The sequence below is a fragment of the Odontesthes bonariensis genome, chromosome 13 (assembly GCF_027942865.1).
Source record: "Odontesthes bonariensis isolate fOdoBon6 chromosome 13, fOdoBon6.hap1, whole genome shotgun sequence".
Taxonomy (NCBI): domain Eukaryota; kingdom Metazoa; phylum Chordata; class Actinopteri; order Atheriniformes; family Atherinopsidae; genus Odontesthes; species Odontesthes bonariensis.
In genome coordinates, this window is record NC_134518.1 from 30,231,124 (window position 1) to 30,250,266 (window position 19,143).

At 39.8% G+C, this 19,143-nt stretch overlaps 1 protein-coding gene and 1 pseudogene across 1 annotated transcript in view; one reads left to right on the forward strand and one right to left on the reverse strand.

Annotated features, from left to right (window-relative positions):
* The window catches only part of fstl5 (follistatin-like 5), a 198,956-nt gene that overhangs the window by 172,029 nt on the left and 7,784 nt on the right, over positions 1–19,143 (reverse strand). The gene's annotated exons all lie outside the window — the stretch shown is intronic.
* On the forward strand, positions 3,898–5,346 carry LOC142397393 (ATP-dependent RNA helicase DDX19B pseudogene; annotated as a pseudogene).

Below are 19,143 nucleotides of genomic sequence, written 5' to 3' on the forward strand. Positions count from 1 at the left end.
AAATGATGGCACGTTGCTGCAGAAAAGAACCGTTTTATCCTTTTCTTTCATAAACAGGGATCCGGTGTATCCTAAACTACAGAAAATATAAGAAAAACTGAATACCCTTCCCTTAGCATTTGGAGAATTCAATAAGCTCTAACAAGGATAGCCCCTTAAAAATATAGTAACCTCAATAAGGAAAAATAACCATATGAACGGTCCCTGTCATTTGCCATCACTGCTTTTCTGGTAGAAGCCTTTAAGTCAAGAAAGGTTGTAGCCTAATGCCACCAAGTTCCAACGACACACAGGCTTTGGTGATTGTAAAGATTTGTCATTAGGTTGCATGTGCTTAACTCTAAATGATAACAATTTTAACATGACTTCTAATTTGTTTTCTTCCCGTTTTGTTTGTTCTAGGCAACAAAGCTACATTGTTAGACTTTGATTTGAGCCTTAAAAGGTTTTTCCTGGCAGACATCCCTGAGAGCAGGCTTCTCCCATGTGCCTACGTCTGAGTCTCTTCCGGCATGTGAGAGAAGTACAGCACATTACAGCAGCCAGAGACAGGCCATGCTGTTAGCATTAGTCACGTTACTTTAATCAGCTTTAATGTAGATAAGCTCAGGTTGCAGTAAAGTAGTTACTGAAAGGGAGAGAGAAATCTCTGCTGCCACAGTGAAATGTTACCAGCACAGACACTACAAACCCACTTCAAAGAAGCCACAGTGATATGAAGGTGCAATGATGGTTCTAGCAGTTCCCTACACATCACTTTAACCATAATTATGCATTTCCACAAAGACAGCAGCAATATTCCAGAGTCAAAATAACTACATATAGTAATATCAGCTCAGATAGCCTATATTCTAGTATCTATAACATTTTGGTTGCCACCCAAAAATGCTTGTGTCTGTGTGTCAAAGAATAGATGCAAATAATGTAGATCAAGTCTCTGCTGATATTCATTTTTGCTATACATAATATATAGAGAATGGGCAAATTCGTCATTGTGCATGGCGTACGAGTGGTACTTTCTTCACAGTAAACATAAGTACACAGGGAGAAACACAAAACTAAAAGAAAACACACAAAAATTAATCAATCAGGTGAAGCTCAAATACAAAAATCCTTATTGAGAGAACCAAAACAAGCAAATTAGATTTACTTCTGGAGAATTAGGAGGAAATTAACAGACTTGTTCCATACAAACATAAAATCTGTTGTACTCTTGCCTTGTTTTGTATATCAGTTTGTCTTGGTACTGAAGGCATATTAGTCTGGAGAAAGTATCACCTTATTTTTTATCCCATTATTGTCAAGCTGTTTGACAAGTTGACTAATGGCAGACATACATTCAATTAAACTCAATCCAATTCAGTTTTATTTATATAGCTCCAAATCACAACAAATGTCATCTCAACGCACTTTAAAGAGACAATATTTATGACATTGGACACTTGGTTCAATTAAAGATAATAGCTATATGGGGGAAGGGAAACTACGGAAGCTTATTGCATTCACTTGATAAATTTTTTTTTTGGTTTGTTTTACTGAGTAATTATTTGTGTTTTTCTGAGTAATTTTTTTTTGTCTGTTTTTCGGAATAATTATTTCTGTTTTTTTGACTAATTTATTTTTTTTCTGTTTTTTGGAATAATTATTTCTGTTTTTCTGAGTAATTTATTTTTTGTCTGTTTTTTGGAATAATTATTTCTGTTTTTCAGAGTAATTTTTTTCTTCTGTTTTTCGTGGTAATTTTTTTCCCCCTGTTTTTCGGAGTAATTTTTTTTTTTTAAATATCGCGATACTTCCAACTCCCGCGAGAACATCCAACCTGTAACAGACTCCCGTTCTCCCGTGGACCATGTCGTGAATTTATGGTGACTCCTGCCCGCGCATTCCTGCTTTCAACTCTCTACCGTACCGTGTCAATTAATCTGTCCAACTGATCCTGGAGAAAAACTGCTATGTCTAGCAGATCTGAATGGGCTTTCCTTCTGAACAGCCGCAAAGTACTCAGGTGCCTGCGTAGAGTCGACAAACTAATGATAATACCATCTATATGACTTAAAGACAGGACTATCTCCCAGTGTCTTAAACCCAGATCAAAGTAAAACTTGATTAAACTGAACAAGTCGGTCATGTTTGTAACCATGAAGTCGAGCTCTCAATGAATGAATGGATCTTCAAATGCTCTGTAAACTCAGGAAAAAAATTAGTCCGAAAAACAGAAAAAAAAATTATTCAGAAAAATCAGGAAAAAAATTACTCAGAAAAACAGAAAAAGAAAATTACTCAGAAAAACAGAAACAATTATTCCAAAAAACAGACAAAAAAAATTACCCCGAAAAACAGGGGGAAAAAAATTACCACGAAAAACAGAAGAAAAAAAATTACTCTGAAAAACAGAAATAATTATTCCAAAAAACAGAAAAAAAATAAATTACTCAGAAAAACACAAATAATTACTCAGTAAAACAAACCAAAAAAAAAATTTATCAAGTGAATGCAATAAGCTTCCGTAGGAAACTGACCAAGATATGTTTTAAGTACTTTTTTTTGGGTGGCGATTTTAAAACCAGTCTCTAAAAAACAAACATACTAAAATATTTAAGTACTACAAAAAAAACAACCCAGGAGAAAAACTTCTGGTTTATCAACACATCTCTAACACCTTTGGACTCAAAGCCGGACATTTACAACTTCGGCTAATCAGACGCACAAGATGGCGGCCGCAGCAAATGCGTCCTACGTGCTGTTTTTTGGGGGTTTTTTTCCACTCTTTGCTTCATTTGATTTTATTCATATCTAACGAGTATCAACGTCAAACTGGAATACTTATGTATTTATCATAAATGGGCTATTCCAAACCACCTGCATTCTCCAGCATGAATTTAATCACAATTCGGACTTAATATAATTGCCAACCAAAAGGAACATCAGAAAATGCGGACTTACCAAAATACACTGACCCCGACGTTATCAACTCGAAGAAGCACCATTTTACACCACTTTACAACCATAGTCCAACCCTTTAATGACAATAAAGTTGTTGTATGCGTGGAAATTAAGACAGAGAAATACAAAGGCAACAGCACTGTTCCGCAATAAGTTATTAAGACTGTCACACAGCCAGCGGCGTCAATTCAGCCCAAGTTTAGGTTTGGCAATGTCACTATAGTCACATGACTACAGTATCAATAAATCAATAAATATACAATAATAACCACAAAAGTCTGCTATGTAGCTTATATGTGTGCAAATGCAGTCTCACTCACATAGCCGCTAACATAACAATGGACTCGTCTCCGTCTCCGTCTCCCTGTTAGCATTAGCATTAGCAGTGGAGGTGCTGAAGTGGCCTCGTTAACAGCCTTCACTACCTACCTGGTCCTCCTTCCTCCGCCGCTGGGGCAACATTGGACCCATCATCACCTGCCCTTTTCTTTGGAGATAAATAACTCTAAAGTTTTCTGCTTTCTTTTCATATTTTACATTATTAGCAAACAACAAATCCCGCTAATAACATCAGCTTTGACCTCCAGGCTCCGTCATCTCGTGGGAGGGAGGGAGGGAGGGAGGGAGGGAGGGGAGGCTGGGAGATACCACATTTCAAAAGGGAAGATGATACTTAGATCAATTGATTGTGTTGTTCAGAATTTCATTTGTAGCTCATCTATATGTATTAAATAATTAAATAATCAATACAAATTGACACAGAGTAATTCCATAAATTCTTTTTTTTTTTTTTAAGAAAAAAAGAAAAACGAACATTTACATTTTCCCCTGGAGCCAAGGTGTGGCAGCTGCCATACCCAATTGACGCCCACGCACACAGCAGCTGCAGTTAATTGCGGGAATCCACCTCGTTCAGTTTCAAAGTTTCGCTTGCTTGGAAGGAAATATTCGAAAATGTCCGAAGACTCGTGGGCGCTTGCTGCTGACGTTCAGGAGACTACATGTACATCCTTTCAGTTTGACTCATCGCAGAGTAAGTTTAACATGAAAGAAGACATAAATGCCAACATAGTGCCCGAGGAGCCTGAAAATGGCGGCTGGAAAGCAGCTGGCGGGGACAAAGTGGACCTGGCTGAACAATCCCTACTCAACAAACTGATCCGCCGCTCTCTGGTGAGGAATAGAAACCAGGTGGAGGTCCTGCAGGCGGACCCCACCTCCCCTTTGTACTCCGTGAGGACTTTTGAGGAGCTGAGGCTGAAACCTGAGCTGCGGAAAGGTGTGTACAACATGGGTTTCAACAGACCATCCAGAATCCAGGAAAATGCTCTGCCTATGATGATGGCGCAGCCACCTCAGAATCTGATTGCGCAGTCGCAGTCTGGCACGGGCAAAACGGCTGCTTTCTCTCTGGCCATGCTCAGCCACGTTGAGCCTGCCAATAAGTGGACTCAGTGCCTTTGCGTCGCACCGACATACGAACTCGCGCTGCAGATTGGTCAGGTAATCGAGCAGATGGGGAAATATTGTCCGGATGTGAAGCTGGCCTACGCCGTTCGTGGGAACAGGATGGAGCGAGGCGTCAAGTTGCAAGAGCAGATTGTCATTGGGACACCAGGCACGGTGCTCGACTGGTGCACCAAGTACAAGCACATCGACCCCAAGAAGATCACTCTGTTTGTGCTGGACGAGGCCGACGTGATGATCGCCACTCAGGGCCATCGGGACCAGAGCATTCGGATCCACAGACAGCTGACCAAAGACTGCCAGATGCTGCTTTTCTCTGCCACCTTTGAGGACTCTGTGTGGAGGTTTGCGGAGCAAGTGGTCCCTGACCCCAACATCATCAGGCTGAAGCGCGAAGAGGAGACCCTAGAAACTATAAAGCAGTTCTACGTGCTCTGCAGGGAGAAGGAGGACAAGTTCACAGCTCTCTGCAATCTGTATGGCAGCCTTACTGTCGCACAGGCCATGATTTTCTGCCACACGCGGAGAATGGCTTCATGGCTGGCTGCCCACCTGATCGAAGAAGGCCACCAGGTGGCACTGCTGAGCGGAGAGTTGACAGTGGAACAGAGAGCAGCTATCATCGACCGCTTCCGGAACGGCAAGGAGAAGGTGCTGGTGACCACAAATGTGTGCTCCAGAGGTATCGATGTGGAGCAGGTGTCCCTGGTGGTTAACTTTGACCTCCCCGTGGACATGGGCGGGAATGCTGACAATGAGACGTACCTGCATCGGATTGGCCGCACAGGACGCTTTGGCAGACGAGGATTTGCAGTGAACATGGTGGACAGCAAGCACAACATGGATATCATCAGCCAAATCGAGATGCACTTCAACAGGAGAATCACTAAACTTGACACGAGCAATCTTGAAGAAATGGAAAAACTGATGAGCTGAATTCTTCTCTGCGTGTCCCACCTGCGACGATGACGCGGTCAGACGTGTTGCCTCAAAGTTCTTTCAGGGGTGTGTTGTTTACCTTTTTGTTTGTTTAAAGATGCATGCAATGTTGATTATGCTAAACTTTCTTTTCTAGCAGTAATTTGTGCCACAGTTTCACTTGGATTTCATTTGATGTGTCCAAGTTTGACTGCAAAGGTCATCTTAAAGCTTTAAGTTGCGTCTCTCTGAGACTATAAACTAACCACTGGCTGGTAAAACTGTTAAATATGCATGTTAAAGGTTTGCCGTGTTGTTTGATATAATATTGGTGTGATATAAGAATGTGTCTCATCTACGGAGTTTGCATGAGGGTTGAGTTTTGATCAAAGATCCTTGAGTGATTTCTTTTCTTTTTCTTTTTTTGAAGCAATATAAGGTTCGAAATGTCGGTTTGAACTTGGTGGGAGTTAACTATTATAGGCTCCATATAAGTTCATTTGTTTTTCTATCAGGAAGCAAAGCAAACAAAAAAGAAAAAACACTGGGAAATATAAAACCTCTCAGAATCTTTAAGTTGGAAATGCAGTTTATTTTTTTATATGAAGCAGCTTCAGCTTGTTGGGTGCTGTAGAAAATAAAAATGATTGTATCCAAACAGGTCACTTGTTCCTAGCCTGTGTGTGCGTTTTTGTGCACTTTACCTTGTGAATGTTTTAATAAATATGCTGGTAAAAGACAATAAAAATTGCAGAAATCCAAGATGGCGCCGTTTTGACTTCAACATATTAAAGCTCCATCACCTCGGTGCTGCCCCCTGCTGAGTGGAGGCAGGTGAAATAATATTTTAAATAGTAAAATGTCAACCTATTCCTAAATCAGTCGATGGAGTTAACTGAAATATAAATAACTATACATTAATATTGACGCAACATTATCATGTGCAAGAATCTAGCCTGATTAAGTAAATTAATCTGCTAACACGGCATGAAGGAAACAGTTCTCTTTCAAATAATCACTTTAATGTTCAGCACTGCTAAAAGGGAACCTTCAAGCTATATATCTAGTGTTAAACACATTACTGTTGGCTCAATGGAATTAGCTCACGTTGCAGTTTAATAGTTTTCTCTCAGTTGTTATGTCTCTTCATGGGGTAGATTTAAAAAAAAAAAAAACACTGTTAGCTTTAGACCAGATGAACAGACTTACCAACCATTACTGATGTTTTAAAGCTCCTGTGGGTGGCCCCTGAAGGTAAACATAACTACTGTATCTTCACAAGGATATTTTCCAGTCAAAATCAAGCCCACCTGTGCAGCAGAGAAATGGGATTGCTGCACAGGCATGTGGGCCCGTTTCATCTCTCAGAGATGAGGCACTTGCTCCCAGTTTGCTCTGTAAACCAATGATTCCCTACAGAGACTTGCTTCAAATTATTCAAATTGTCAGGGAGGTCATTGGAGGGGAACTTCAGTCAGGAGATAAACTGCTCTGCTTTTGTTGCCCCCCACCCCTCTCCACCATATGCTTCAGCTGACACATCCCTGACCCCCTGTGGGTAGATCTATTTAAGCATGCTCAGCAGTGTTGCTATGTACAGATCAATTTAGTTGGAGTACTACAGTTTATCTCTCTGAGAAATCTGGAGAACACTGGATCATCTGCTGAGTGTTTGCTGCCATGTCTTATTTGGCAGGGTTATCATGGCTCTTCTCATAGAGTCTACGCTCTAACTCATACAACTCAAACACTGTATACTGATAAAGGACCCCTTCAAGTTCAAAGCACAACCGAAACCACAGGAAACACTCTTTCCCTGAGGATAGGGCCGCTGTCTGGTCTTTGTGTTTCCTTTCAAAACGTTTAAAAAAAAATTGCTGAGCCAATCTGCCACAGAGCACTTTCTTACAACACAGCAAGAGAGGGCTGATTTTGAACGTCCTTAAATATGTATCTCACACAGCTGTCATGTAATACCTTGCATGGTGTATGCATGAATTATCTTCCCAAATTCCTCAGACACCATGACAGCTTTGTTATTATTTGGTGCATCAAAGAAATGTTATCTGCCTCTGTGGTCCAGACACTTATGATGTGCATGACAATGAGTTGAGGTTTCAGAATGACATGCTACAATATGATGCATACAGCACGGAACAAAAGAGTATTTCGCTCGGAGTTTCTGGTGGCCCTAGAGGAGGAAAAGTCTCTAACAACTCAAACAGACCATATTGCATTTCTTTCTACGAGACTTGCAGCCGGTGAGTCAGTTAGTAAATGGTAAAGTGGGTTCATAAAAAGGGGCAGAACTTGCCTCGAGGTTAGAGGAGTTGGCTGATGAATGGAAGGTTGTGTGGTTATATCCTCAGACTGGCAAAAAGAAATAGAATGTTTGGAGTAAAAATCTTCCATCCTGCAAAAAATATTGCCTTGATTCCTTCAGGCCAGGGCGCTCAAACCCTAATAACAACTCTGAAGCTACAAACTGGTCAGCAGCATAAACAATAGATTGAGTATTACCTCTAGTCTCTCAGAAATAACCAGTAGTGACCTTCAGAATACTTTATTAGGAGAGAGTAGAGATTTGTGCTTTTTTAATAACATATTTCATTTAACAAGGCTCATATTTCTAAAAGCAGACCTTATAAATGTGTTCTATAAACTGGGAAGTTGCATTATATAGGCTCCAAGCCATGAATTAAAACTAAGATCCAGTAAAAATTGATTTTAAAGCCTCAGCATCAGACTTTTCAGCTCGAATTTGCTCATTTGTGATTAACGCAGTGCCTGGAAAAGTGAGTACGCTTTTAATCTGTGCCCTATATTACAAATGGGGACACGTAGTAATACTCAGCCACATTTAGTCCATCCAAAACTGGTTAATTGTTTTTGTTACTGTACATTAATACATTCACCGCGGGCTGCATGGTGGTGTGGTGACTTGCACCGTCGCCTCACAGCAAGAGGTACCTGATTTAAGTCCCAGCAAGGGCGTTTCTGTGTGAGTTTGCATGTTCTCCCTGTGTATGTGTGGGCTCTCTCCGGGTACTCCGGCTTCCTCCCACTGACCCAAAACGTCAGGTTAATTGGTGACTCTAAATTGACCCTAGGACTGAGTGTGAGTGTGGAAGGTTGTCTTGTTTGTCTCTGTGTGACCCAGTGATGGACTGGTGACCTGCCTCTCGCCCAATGACAGCTGGGATTGGATCCAGCCCCCCTCCGCAACCTTGAGTTTGAGTAAGCGGGTTTAGAATATGGATGGTTGGACATTAGCCACAAAAGAGCTGCAGTGAAGGCAGCAAGTGTTAGAGGCAGAGAAAGGTTTGCCTGGCCTTTACCATCCAAGAAAAATGATCCCCTGATGGGATTCATTTTACACAGTACACTTGTGTGTACCTGTGTATAGTCCTTTGTTCAGTGCCAGATTATTGGATGTTGTCAGTTGTAGTTGTAGCTGTAGTCTGTCCTCTCGTGGTTTCCTAGTCAGTCTGTTAGTCAGTAAGTTTGTCCTTCATTTGCTCCGTTTGAGTTTAGCTTTCAATAAAGCCTTTGTTCATCTTCTTGCCTCCTCAGTCCTGCATTTGAGTCCAGTCTCTCCATGAATTATGACAATCTCATCAATGAAATGGGAATTTTTTTTAGCATATCAGACGATATCTGATATAGCTGAAAGCCCCAGTGAAAAAAATCTACATTAAGTCATGATAATTTGCCGAATCTTTATTTATTGGGGGCCATTGTGTTAGTAGCTTTTCCTATTATTATTGATCCGTTTGCGCTGCAATTGAAGTCTATGGCAGCCCCATGAACGCAATGGTAAAAAGTTGTGAAATTTGGCACACGTATTCAGGGCAGTGCCAAAGTCAACGTCTAGAATTTCCATGTTCGTACAGTGAACTCTCTAGGCACTTTGAACACATCAAAGTTCAAAGTGCATCCAGCTGCATAACTTTGGACTCCTTGGTCCAAATTTCACAAATGAGGCATCAATTGAATCCTTGGATCAAGACAAGTCCAACATGACGTCATTTTCCGTCTAATTAGACTTTCCACCATTTTGAATTTTATCAAAAACCTTCAAAAAGCATTTCACTTCACACAGATTGTCCGATTTTCACGGGACTTGGCACATAGAATCTTCAGACCAAGCCGCTCTAACGCAGACTCATGACCATATCTTTGAGAGGCCCAAGAAGTTTGGTGACATTTGGCCTTTAGGGGGCACTGTGTGGAACAAAAAGGCATTTTTGCTCATATCTTTGGAATCGTTTGTCCAAATTTCACAAATGAGGTACCGTTGGAGGTCCTGGATGCAGACGAGGTCATGGCAACCCATGACGTCATTTGCGCCATATTGGATTTTTCCGCCATTTTGAATTTTATCAAAAACCTTCAAAAAGCATTGCAGGTCACGCAGATTGTCCGATTTCCACAAGACTTGACACATAGAATCTTCAGACCAAGCCGCACAAAATTTATCGTGTGGATTTTTTACTTTCGCTTCCGTTTGCCCGTGGCAGCCAATCAAACTCTGCATCGACGCACAAACAGGAAGTGAGGCCGTATCTCTGCGATGCATTGATTTAACGATGCCAAACTTGGTGCATGGACTCGTGACGCCTTCTTGAGCAGCCACAGCTTGCCTGCTTTGCAGATGTGCTGCTAGACCCCCCCCCCCCATCGCTGCTTTCAGCTATATTTAATTTTTTATTTGCTTTATTTTTTATATTTACTTTCTTATTTAAGCGCATTGTCACACCAGAATATCCAACAGCTATGTATTTCCAAAGCGCAAAACACAACTTTTTCACGTTAAAGGCACAAAAAATTTTTCAAGGAAATATGGTTACAGCTTTGCTTTGCTATATTGTCTGAACACTGCCCTGTAAAACATTAGCATCTCTTAAAGTTTGCACCTTCATTGTGGTATGTGGACAAACATAACTATCACAACTTTTCATGATGACTATTTTAACTTTAGCTAGAATAAAAAATATTGTCCTGTAATTAATTACTTTATTTTTTGATTGATTCGCGACTGGGCTTGGTTTGGCTTCTTTTCAGTTTTAGTCCTTGCAGACTGCAGTAAAACACAAGCACTGTGCTGATCTGCCCGCTCTATTCTGGCAACAACTTTGGAGCAACAAAATCACTGTTATAGAAATTTAGCTCTGTGCTGCTGGAGATTACTTGTCTATTAAATTTTCGGGCTCACGCCGTTAAGATTTTTCTTCTTTGACGTCGTGTTGATGAAGATTCTGTGCTTATGTGCTGTTTCATCTACTCAGACATAGAGACTGTCGCCACTCATGATAACTGCCCAGTTCCTCAGTTTATTGCAAGCTGTTGCAGCAGCTGGAAACATAAAATGTCCTACATCCTGTACAGCAGAGAGATTTTCCTTGAAGAAAAGTACTATAAACCTGGTGTTTAGAGTTGCAAATGTTAGATCTGTCTTGAATTGGATATTATGAATCACATTTTTGTTATATCAATAGGCAGCACAGAGTAAATTGATTTCCCCTTTCAGCAGGAACACCTTAATCGAGAGAAACTGTTAGAAAGTGGGGAGTTCTTTCTCTCTCTTTTCTGAACAAGTCTTTTAGTTACTTCCAGTGGGATGTTACCGACAGAAAACGGCCATTCTCCCAAAACTGAACTTTCAGAAGTTTCAAATAAACATTTGGAGTGTGTGGTGCTAAAGGTCATGACTGCTAAAAAACAGAAATATAAAGGGCGCTGCGTGTTGAAAACAACATTCATTCAGACGTCAAAAACCCTGTTTTTTTGTGCAGGGAATTAACGATGTTTTCATGTGGAAATGACAGCTGGGAAACTTTGATTAAAAAATTCACAGAAAAAAATGATTAAACAAAACATTGTCCTTCTGCACACATAATTTGCACTTTCTAATTGTTTCTACAGAAGCTCAGGAAACAGATACACAGCTGTGCTGCTGAAACCTTCAGTCCCCTTAATCCCTATTCTGTTGTGCTCCTGAGGCCCTATAACGGTTTGGTCAAACAGTTTTAGTGAGCACATCTTTATTTCTAAAAGTCAGAGCATAACTTCATAATTGGATTGAAAGACAATTTTTTATTGATTTCCAAGACTGACATGACACCTCATCTGTGCTGCCTCTTCTCAGAAGAATGTGGCACCATGAGTCTTGTCATGTATCCAGAATTAGGTGGTTAGTTTCCACCCCCTTACAAAACCATCATTGTGTAATCACCAGCCATTCATCTAAAATGACAGATGTTTTGGTGAAAGGATGTACGGCATCTTTTTGCAATGTGAGCACTTCCTTTGCAGCTTCCCAGCTGTGCTGGCAGCTGTATCTGCTAACAGCTAACATGGATTCTGCTTTGTGTGCAGCCTCTAATTTTTCCATATTGAGAGGGCACATTTGCATTCAGTATATTAAGCTCATATCTCTTTACAGACAAGCTATATGTGACATTTAGTTACGCTGCGGTCTCAAACTGCTTTTGTCTAAAGAGTAAAAAATGTGGGTCAGAGACACCTGAGGAGTAATAATCTTTTTGAGCTTCTTGGCTTTGCGGGAAAAATGTTTTTATGACAGATTAACTGACCGAACCTCACTTTTAGGACACATTTTTCAAAGCAGCATGCTGTTCACATGGGTAAAATGCCAACAGACCTCATTAACTGCACCCTGGTTTATACTATTCACAGCACAATAATGAGCAGAAATCCTGGCCATACTATGAAAAGAGAGTTGAAAAGGATTCTTCCAAAAAAGTGTGTCCCTATTTCTCTTTCTCTTTCATCTCAGAAGCAATTTTCAGAAAGAGGGGATTGTCTTTGCCTAAATTGAATCCAAATACTTGAGCTAATTCTAGATAAAGACGAGGCTCAAACCTAGCATGGCCTTAATCATATCTGATATATTCAGAATCAGGTCCAAATAAGAGGCAGTTGAGCCCCCATAATCACCATGATATATCAAATATAACCAAATATGCTAATAGACAAATTCCATCCATCCATCCATTATCTATACCGCTGAATCCGTCGATCGGGTCGCGGGCGGGCTGGAGCCTATCCCAGCAGTCAATGGGCGAGAGGCGGGGTACACCCTGGACAGGCCGCCAGTCCATCGCAGGGCCACATAGAGACAAACAAGACAAACAACCATACACACTCACAGTCACTCCGAAGGACAATTTAGAGATGCCAATCAACCTAACATGCATGATTTTTTGGACTAATAGACAAATTCATTAAGCTAACTAATGCACCAATTTATGTACAGATTTAACATAGGTTTTATTGTCTTTTTGCAATTTGTAGGCATTAATACCATTAATGTAAGTATTGTTATGAGGAAGAGAATTTCTTTGCTTAGAAGTATATTTGTTTACTTTGATTGACAAATGAAGGCTTTTGTGTGAGCAGAAATCTTATCACATCATCCAGTATTCTACACAATGTATGATAGTGACAACAATCTTTTATTCTTGTGCTTAATTTTAACAGAATATCCATATTCTGACATTTAAAGAAAATTCAAATCTGAAACAGAAAATTGATGTGTCATTAGAAAACTGAACACTTATACATACCTCACACTTTTCTCTGGCTTATGCAGCCAACAGAAAATGTCTTCACCTTTTACGGTTTCACTGTGTTAAGAATGAAATCTTGAGTTCCACTTCATTATCATATTTATAGTATCTTTTCATGACAATCACAGCCTTCCGTGGGCCCTCAAGTGGTGCCAAATAAATAACCGGGATTTAAAGCACCCATACACAGAACCAATTGTTGACAAACCGAGGAAACACCATCACTGAAAATGTACAGATATTCTCAGGCTGGTGATATTTGTCAGCATGGTTCAACCCATTGTGTACTGATTTGCAAATTTCACATACAACATACAAATATCTTACTTTTATCTAGTATGGACATGAAACTTAATATTGAGCACATTTAACTTCTTTTGTTCCATTAAAGTAATTCTTTTAGTAAATCAAGTTCAAGAAGGTGGGTCACTTGAAAATTTGACACCTCCACCTCCAAAGCACCTCCACCGGTTTACTATGCTCCAGTGTTAAACTGGATATATATATATATATATATATATATATATATATATATATATATATATATATATCAGCGTCTCAGCAGTGGTATAATTCAAGAAACTATAAAATTGGAAAACCTCTCAAAAAATAAGAAAAGATAAATATAAGTGTGACACATTGAGTGTTTTTGCTGTTGCCTCATTACCCACCAAGGTGCGCTTAACTCCAATTTGCTCGGCCTGGGCTGCTCAGTGAGTAGAAGATAAAAACTGTGCTTGTTCCGGGCGGCTCTCAGTGTGACTGTGGGTTATGAAGCATGCTGCTGATTTCATGCTCACTGAGCCTCACCTAAAAAAAGTTTACTTCTAAGCTCTGACATTATTTACCTGATAAGACAAATGATCAAACAGAATAAATTAGCAAACATTGTTCACCTGTTGCGTGCTTTTCTGCCAGAAATTTCAGATAGTTTGACTTGTGAGTACAACGAGGCTAAGTGTGAAAGCATCCGCCACTTCGACAGCATTGATGTTGCCAAATACAGCTGGAAGTCACAACTGGCAATCAAAACTGACAAATGGGATCTTCCCAACAGACTCAGTGCAACTTTACTTTAGAGTGTTGCAAAGGTTCAAAAGGCGACATAAGCAAAACTAAATTGATTTTCCTCAACAAAAATTGCATTCACTGATGAAGCTCAGGTCATGTAAATAAAAGTTATATGCTCTGTTGTATTGCAGCTTTCTAAAAAGTTAATTGGCTGATAATGATTGATATGATCATTAATGATCATCTTAGCATCTTTTTCGCTCAAATGTTTCAAACAGCATACAATGTCAGCAACTAGCAATTATAAATTGTATCAAATACCAGCATGAATTCACTAGACACCACACGTCAGTTTGTGATTTCAGGTTTTGAAGCCTCAAAGCCATCTTGGCCCTTTAAAGTTATCAGTGAAGAGTAGATCAGACTGAGAACAGCAGAAAACTTAGCCATGGGCTGATGTATACCCGTCTTTATTGTCTATATCATTCTAATGGGGACAGTAATTCACTTAATGGCTGTCATTCTCTATTAAACAAAAGACACAATTTGTAAACAAGACTATGAGCTAATTAGGAAAATGCTTACTAAGATAAAAGTAAAACGATCTTCCAATAGACCTATATGTGAAACTGACATTTCAGCCACAAGAATCACTCTCTGTTGGCCATTTGAGACTGCAGGTTTATGGAAAGTTTACATCTACTGTATTTTCTGAACAGGAGGCTACATTTATCTTTGCAAACTGACTGATGAACATTGTGAAACTTTAATCTGTCCAGATGTCGGCATTGATAAGTGAAAGATCTAAAAAGTAAGTGAACAATGGATATTGACCAGGAATCAAATTTAAATAAAAGGTGATGCTGCTATACAGTTTAAATGCCACCCGCTGCTAACATAGTGATAACAGCAGCTACAGTAGGTGTTACTTTCAGACTGTTTTATGTCCAACCTGTTATGATGCCTCAAGTGACCAACAAGGAATTGATGATGGTTTAATCATATTTAATTGCGACACAAAAGCACCATCATTCAAAATCAATGAAGTATCAGTCCCCAAAATCTACATGCTTCTGAGTTCACCACCATACTTAGTTCAAAGATGCTTCAAAGCGGCAACCTGCTGTCTGAAGCCCTCCTTATGAACCCTGGAGGATAGCAATGCTCTGATATCCTTGACTCATTAGACAGGATGACTGCTCCAAACACCAAGCGGATTGCTGCACTGCATCCCACTAGATGACACATAAAGCAGGAGACAGACCCTTGTGTAAATTTTTTGCCTGCATGTTGTGATGACATAATTCATTATTCCCCATCCAGTTTATGAGGCTGTTATGTATTTCATTCAGATGTAATCCAAACACATAAAATGGGATAACACAGAGCTTTGAACTCAGACTGCCGTATTGTGTGTCTCCATTAAATCCTTCGAGCACAACAGTTACACTTTGAAGCAACATCACAAATCCTTCCAGGGACTGTGTTTTCTGTGTTGGGTTGTGTGTGTGGATGTGATTACATAATTCCTATATAGCGTTGTGTCTATTCTATATTTGTGCCTGCATGGCTGCCAATCATCCATTTTCATGTCCAAACCTCTAATTAACTTTTGATATATTCAGCCTGCCACAATTAGGGTCACACATGCAGATCATATTTAGCATGTTTTGAATATTGAGCAAACGTGGGAATTTGTGAGCCGGCAGGCGCGGATATAGAGGATGAGAAAAAGTTATATTTTTCTGCCCTGATAGCGGCTGCAGAGCCTCAAAGCTAAATCACTTTCAAAAGTTAATCTGCTATAAATCCTGGCAGGCTGTCCAAATCTAGGCAGAGAAACTTCTGAAATCAAATGTGGAATTTCAATGATCCTCACACACAGACAGCAGGTGCTTCACTGGGATTCAAACAAGCCAGGGACTTCCCCTTTTTTTTGAAAAGCAGTATTTCATCTTCATCTATTATACACTGAATATGGTATGGGGTCACAATAATGTAAACTCTGACCCAGCTGCATTATAAAAGGTAGACAAACATAATAAAGTAATGAGAGTTACCAGAGTTCAGCTCTGGTCAATCGCTGGAGCGGTTATGAGCATCTGATGTGTTTCTAACTTTGCAGCCGGCTTTGTTCTCAGCAGGACAGCAGAGGCTTTGTGTTGTGGACTGTGAGCTTTCAGTGATCACTGAGACTGAATCAGGGATCCTGCACGCATCCAAACATTACTTTGGAAGCAGCAAACAGGATGTATCACTTTATTTGTCTGGACTAAGATAGAAAAACAGAACATAGAGAAAATACATTTAGCTAAATACACCAATGTCCCTGCCACTGATTATCTTCCAAAAATCACTGGACATGAATGATCAAAGGATTTTAACCAAATTAATGGATTGCTTTTGACGTGGTTTCAAAATTCTGGCTGCCTGGCGATATCTAAAAGCACGTTATCTTTCTCAACTGCTGGATGTGGTTGCAAATTTAGCACACAGACATGAGAGTTGTACTAGTCTTCTCAGCTTGAAGTGAAAAGCACAGAGGAGTATTACCCCAAATGTCAAACTCCTCCTTTTAAGAGCTCATGAAAAAAAAATTGAAAATCTGATCAGTGGAGTCAGGACATCTGGTCGGCCGTTATTAGGAAGAGCATGTCAAAGAGCAGGTTAAAAACTTTATTGTTAAAAAAACAAACAAAAAAACTGATTATTTCATGTTGTACATTGTTGCAGAACCTCCGGACTAAAATGCTCCTGTGTTTTTATGACTCACCATCTTGGTCAGCTGTGATTGCTCAGCAGTAAAAATAATGGCGGATTGCAAAACAATTCCTAATTTCTTTCAAGTCTGGTCGAATAGTCACTTTTAGCTCAGGAAGGTTCCTGATTGACTGAAATAACCTAAAACTATCAGAGTGGCATCCATGATAACGTCTGATTTAATTCACAAAATTCAGAGCAAAGGAGCGTCAGTGTTTCCTTTATTTTCTCATTTAGCATTGGAAAAACTGAATAAATATGAGGGTGAGTGTGACCACATTTCATGTTTCTTTATGCCTTTTTCTTTCCTTTCTTAATTATGTGCCTTGATAATAAAGTAATATCTTCAGTTATATCTTTTCCTAATGTGATCTATCAGTGTAACAAAGTGATACGATGCTAATAGATGAAGCATCGAAAACACATCACAGCTAAATAAGTGTGGGCAGTATTGTCTTTTCTTAAGTCCTTCTAAATTTATCCTACCATCTCTCCATAATCTTGAACATTTTCTAACAAGGCCAAGGAGAAGAGCTTAAGAACTTTTCTGGACTTTACCCTTTGTTTGACCCTTTGTACACATTGTTCGACTATACTATTCAACTGTACTCTTTGTTTGAGCTGTTCCACATTAACCATTAGTGTAGAAATCATGCAAATGTGCTGCATGATTATGTCATTACAGAGAGAGAAAAGTCTGGACTACAAATGAGGCATTTCATGCAATTTCGGAGCAGTTTTGTCTGTGAGAGAGAATTTCCCTTTGATGTTGACTGAGGGCTTTTCAACTTTGTATACCTTTCACAAGCCAAAAGAGCTCCACAAACACATTTAAAAACCCCTCACAAAAACAGTAAGAAATCTTAAAAAGCAAGAGTTTTATTGATTTTAATTTTTGATTACAAATCCCTACGGAAATTACTGTAAAGGTAATTTACACTAGCAGGAAAACTGTTTCTTCCGGGCTTCTGTTAGCACTAGTAAAGAGGCTCAAGGTTTTTCTGGGTATACTGTGCGTCTTTGATCCACCCAGACAGTCCTCTAAGAAATGCCAGATAGCACACTGCATGTGACCGGTCCCAAGCTGCTGGGCTGCACTGCATCATTTTTTTAACTAATTCATCCTCAGAGCATTGCACATTATTTATTAGAGAAAAAAACACCCAGTGAGAAAATTAAGTGGTATATCTTTTGTCATGGAGGGGAATTTTGTCTAGCTTGGCATGACATCTGAGAATTATAAACAGCCCCGTGAGCACTATGAGCCCCTGCTTTATCTTCAAAATTCATCCAACTATTACATTATTAACAATTAACAGCAGTACAGAGAAGCACCACAAAACATAACCAGCAATAGTTTTATGCAGCACCTCTTCATCCGGAGAGCCAATAAGTTCTGTGTCACAATGGTTTGACAGGGACTTGGACATTATATGGTCCACATTACAATCATTTACGATCACAGGAGTCTCTCGCTCTCGAGGCAGAGGCAAGAAAGACCTTGACTTTTCTTTCATGGCCATTTAATTTATTGAGCATTCAAAATGTCAGGACGTACAGGCTGTCGCTACAACGCTGCGGACAGAAGCCTGGCAGAGGCGCACGGCTCTCACATTGTTAACAATCATTACATAATCAGACTGATGTGATCGACTGCGCTCAGAACAATGCCGTCATACTTGGCCACAGCAGTGCTGAGCAACGATCTGTGGCCGATGATGCCATTAAAATGCAACACTTGGCCAGACCACCCCGACACAAAACTTTACATGCGCTCAAAACAAACTGCAACATTATTACATCATAAAAGTCCTCGTTTTTATTTGACAAATGTCAACCAGCCCAAAATTGAGAAGCAAGGCATACTTTATTGGTTTTATTTAATAATTTATTGCTTAATTTATTTTAGTGAGAAGAAAATATAATTTGAACTGATAATTATGAGCAAATTTAGGTCATTTACTGTCACCCGAAGTCATCCCCCAGCAGTGCTGTTGGTGCTCTGCAGGAGAAGTAACATAAAGATTGAGATTTAATTTCTCCCAGGGAGGCCTTCAACTGCTGGGAAGTAAGATATACAGGAATACTGTCTGTACTCTATCCATCAAATTTTACAAAACAAAGGGAACATGCACATTTGTGACTATTTGTACCTCTAACAGTGCATGCAGCAGTTTGCGGCTGCCTAAGGAATGAAGTCTAAGGGGTTTTTGAGGGTTGACGGTTTCTTGTGCCAGTTTAGTTTCTATCTCAAAACGAAGCTGTGGTGTTGCAGCACAAAATTTTGCTAATATCACTCTATGGCACAAGCTTTTATTGAAGACCCAATTCAGACAAGTGGAGAAAGGAGGAGTGTTGAAACCTGGAGAAGAGAGGCAGAATGGAAAACAGTGAATACATCTTTTAACTTTGGATGTTTTCAGCTGCAAATTGCATCTAAGTAATTCTGTTT